General features: G+C 38.8%; 1 protein-coding gene across 4 annotated transcripts in view; it reads left to right on the top strand.

Moving 5' to 3' along the window:
* The first annotated feature begins 4,766 nt into the window (after window positions 1-4,766).
* The window catches only part of LOC113826592 (glycosyltransferase 1 domain-containing protein 1), a 30,697-nt gene continuing 30,463 nt past the window's right edge, over window positions 4,767-5,000 (top strand). For 2 of the 4 annotated variants that reach the window (XM_027379483.2, XM_027379486.2), the window contains exon 1: window positions 4,767-4,845. The gene's annotated coding sequence lies outside the window, so the exon portion shown is untranslated. The remainder of the gene's footprint in view (window positions 4,846-5,000) is intronic. The other 2 variants (XM_070140747.1, XM_027379484.2) reach the window with 2 other exon arrangements.

A 5,000-nucleotide genomic window follows, 5' to 3' on the forward strand; every position in this document is an offset into this window, starting at 1 on the left:
GCAATGTGGGTAATGTAGCCAAGGAGATCGACCACATCCTCGTTAGCACTTGCTGGAGGATCCTCTAGAACTGCAGGGTGTATAAGAGTGCTGAGTTCTATGGTACTGACCACATATTAATTGTGGCTTCCCTCCGAGTCAGCTTCAAAACTCCCCAGAAGTGTAATAACCACCCTAGGGTGTTTCATCTGGACAGGTTGAGAGAGGGGGAGTGTGCCAAGATAAAGACAGAATTTTCTCTCAGGAGAAACTGGAAGCCACAGATGCTTGTCATGCTGTTTGCTTGACAGGGGATCAGGATTTGCATCATTCCTAAGTGCACAGGACTCCATCACTGCTAAGACGGGACATGGAGCAGTTTATTAGGAGTCTTGAAGAGGAGGTAGAAGGCCATTTTTAAGTAAATGCCCTTCATCTTGCATAACACGCTCTGAGAAAGCTAAACTCCAAACCCTCTTCACAGGTGCCTACAGTCCGCTCAGTAAGTGGCCAGATCATCTCAGATCCTGTTGTGGTGCAGGAGCGTCGGGCTGAATATTTTGAACAGTTGTACCTGGTGGATCTACCAACAGTTAACTTGCATGTGGATAGTGTCGAGATTCTGTTGTCATACCTATCCATCAGTAAGGATCCACCCTCTCTAAGTGAAGTTAAGGGGCGATCTCTAAGCTGAATAGGAGCAAAGCAGCGGGTATCTGTGGCATCCTAGCTGAACTGTTAAAGGCTGGTGGTGAACCTATGGCATGGGGGTTGCATGCTGTCCTAGCTGCCATCTGACAGTCTGGTACCATTCTCCCTGACCTGTTGAGGGGCGGGGTCGTCCCTCTCTTGAAGGGGAAAGGGGATGGTTGGGACTGCATCAATAACCGAGGCATCAAACTGCTCAGTATACTAGGCTTGGTTCTCATTCACATCCTCCTAAGACGTATCAGAGACCATCTGCTGAGGCACCAGAGACCGGAGCAATCAGGATTCACTGCAGGTAAGTCCACAATAGAACGCCGTTGTGAGTTTGAGCGTAAGCTGTTTTAAGCTTACATTGACCTAAAGGAGGCATTTGATACAGTGCATCAGGAATCACTCTGGGAGATCCTAAGATTGAGAGAAATTCCAACAAGGATTATTAGCCAACCAGCAAGTCTGTATACTGGTACTGAAAGTGCTGTAAAGTGTGGTGGGGGCCTGTCAAGCTTCTTTCCTGTTAGTTCAGGAGTGAGGCAAGGCTGTGTCCTTGCACCAACACTCTTCAACACTTGCATGGACTGGACACTGGGCAGAGCTACTGTCCAAAGTCATTGTGGAGCAACTCTGGGCAATATCAAGGTTACTGATCTTGTTATTCTGTCCAAGTCTTTGGAGAACCTAGTAATGGCTCTAGATGCATTTAGCAATAAAGTAAAGCCCCTGGATTTAAAGGTCTCTTAGACCAAGACCAAGATCCAAGACTTTCGAACTTGGTAGGTCGGTAAGTGCTTGCAGCGAGGACATTGAAGTCACAGAGAGCTTTACATACCTTGGTAGTGTAATTCATAACTCTGTCAGACCAGGGAGTCAGTAGACGGATTGACCTGGCAGCAAGGGTCATGAACTCTCTTGACAAGAGTAATTGGAAATTCCCGTACCTGTGTGGAAAGAACAAGCTATGTGTTTTCATGGTTATGGTAGTACCAGTTTTACTATACAACAGTGAAACCTGGACTTTATCCTGTGCCTCGGAATCTTATTTGCATGTTTTTTGTAATAGATCCTTGTGCCAGATCATGGAGTACTGTTGGCGGGACCACGTGTCCAACCAACAATTGCAACGTGAAACTGGCACACGACCTATTACCTGCACCATCCGAGATCGCCAATTCAGGCTATATGGTCGCCTGACTTGCTTCCCACAGGATGATCCTGCCCACCAAGTTTTCTCTGTACGAGACATCCCTGGCCTGTGGGACGACCTAGGAAATCGTGGCTTGGGCAGATCGATTACACCTGTCGTCAAGAGCTCGAGATGGGCCGATGCGGCAATGCGCCCCGTCGGCGTTATCTCCCAATGATGATGATGATAATATGCATATATATATATATATATATATATATATATATATATATATATATATATATATATAGAGAGAGAGAGAGAGAGAGAGAGAGAGAGAGAGAGAGAGAGAGAGAGAGAGAGAGATAGGTATGAGTACACACACACACACACACATACACACACACACACACACACACACACACACACACACACACACACACACACACACACACATATATATATATATATATATATATATATATATATATATATATATATATATATATGTAGGTGTGTCTGTGTGTATGCATATATATACAGTAATTATACACACACACACACACACACACACACACACACACACACACACACACACACACATATATATATATATATATATATATATATATATATATATATATATATATATATATATATATATATATATATATATATATATATATATTATAAACATACATATTTATTTGTATATACATCAATATATATATATATATATATATATATATATATATATATATATATATATATATATATATATACAGAGAGAGAGAGAGAGAGAGAGAGAGAGAGACAGATATATGTACATATACATACACACATATATATGCATATTTATTTATATAGGCATATGTAATATATATATATATATATATATATATATATATATATATATATTTATTCATATACATACATATATATATATATATATATATATATATATATATATATATATATATATATGTATATATATATATATTTATATATATATATATATATATATATGTATATATATATATATATATATATATATATATATATATATATATATATATATATTTATATATATATACAGACATATGCACACACACACACACACACACACACACACACACACATATATATATATATATATATATATATATATATATATATATATATATATATATATATATATATATATATATATATATATATATATATATATATATATATATATATATATATATATATGGGTGTATATATTTATATATATTCATTCATATATACATATATATATACAGATATATACCTATATTTATATAAGTACATATATGTATATATATACACATATACATATGAATACACACATACAAATATACATATATATACACATACACACACACACATCTCTATATATAATATATATACATATATGTGAGTGTGTGTGTGTGTGTGTGTGTATGTATGTGTGTGTGTGTGTGTGTGTGTACGCGTGTGCGTGTGTGTCTCATTTTCTGTCAAAACTTCATACCCAACTATAGTCCATCAGATATCTGATAATGAGTGATTTATTGCTAAATCAATATGTAGAGTTTTAGAAGACCGGATGTTTTTATTCTAAAAGCAACTGAAGCGTACAGCGGGTGGCCTTGGCAGCCTCTCGGCGTGAATGAACGAAAGCCATTGAGATTTGTTGTTCGTATGGTTTCCGTAACAGGATCGCGCGTTTCCTCTCCTCCCACATTATCGTTCCTCGGTTTCGCCGTTCATCTTCCAACCGGAAATGCGCCTGTGAGTGAGCTTACACACGTAAAACGTATTCAGGCAAGCCACCCGTGATTCGTTATCCAAATCAAGGTTTTGAGAGGCTACGTGTTGCGGGATCCCGCTCTAATGCGGATAATACATTGTGGATTGATCACTGCTTCTTTTTGCATATGAAAATATATTACTGTCCCTTTTTCGAAGTACCTTATTTCTACGTCCAGTATTTACTTTTCTGTTTTTCTTTCAATTTACTCTCTTCCCCTCCATATCCTAATTAATTTACTGAGCCACTACTATTCTTTTCATTTGACATGTTTTCATTTCCACACTGTATCTCTTCACATCTGATTTCAATTTTGTGCTAGTCTTCTTCCAATACAGATCGATATCTTATGAAGTTTTAACATTTTATATATTCATCGCATTTCCACCCTCTCACTTCCGTAATTTTCCTCTACTTTTAGCGCTTCCACGTCCATCTTCACCTGAAGGTACCGTACGTTTTGCTCGGTGCGGTTACCGATGATTCATGGCTCAACGATAATCGTCAAACGATTGTGTAGAGCACTAATTCTTTCTTTCTGAATGGGGCTGTTTTGCTCCTTGCGACTTCCGCTGGAGCCGCAAACGATCATCGTTGGCTCGGATTGGTTGCGCGGCTGGGGCTGAATATAATCACAATCGCAAAAGATCTTTTGAAATATAAGGAGTGCCTGCGTCGTCATGGCTACCAAGTTTTCTGATGAACAGGGTGAGATCCTTTTGGAGGAAGTAGCCAAATATCCCTTGTTATGGCAGCTCTCACATCCCAAATGTGACGAACGAGTAAATACGTATGAGCGGATGTAGCCGCCAGAGTTGGAAAACCAGGCGAGTTTGATTCTTGTTTATAATTCACCCAAGGTTTTAATTTCGTTTTATGAGTTAAAACGTATTGGCATTCAATAGGTCAATTTGGGACACTTCTGCCACGTGACTGGTAATAAAAATAAATAAATAATGAGCTGCCTCGTCGAAAATATCAAACACAGACGCTTAAAGCGACAATCGTTGAACAATCATCGTAGAGTGATAATCGTGTACCTTACTCCGAGCTACTTTAAGCAGCCCTTAGCAACCAACCAAACCCTCCCCTCACCCCACCCCCCTTCCCTGTGCCGGTGCGGGAACAGAAATAGCCTTCCTTGCTCAGTGTGCCACTAGACGTTGCGGGGAAAGTGTGGCGTCACTCGCACTCCGGCTGTGATATCACGTGTTCTTAAAATATGGTTCCTTAGTTATTGTGTTTGATTTTATGAAGCATATATAGGGTTTTGTCATGGGAATATGCATTTACGTTGTATCTTGTGTTAGATTCTCAGTATGTGCTCCCACATTCATCAGGTGCTACATATCGACTTTTGTTGACACGTTTGCTGCCAGA

The sequence above is a fragment of the Penaeus vannamei genome, chromosome 27 (genome assembly GCF_042767895.1).
Source record: "Penaeus vannamei isolate JL-2024 chromosome 27, ASM4276789v1, whole genome shotgun sequence".
NCBI classification, from domain to species: Eukaryota; Metazoa; Arthropoda; class Malacostraca; order Decapoda; family Penaeidae; genus Penaeus; species Penaeus vannamei.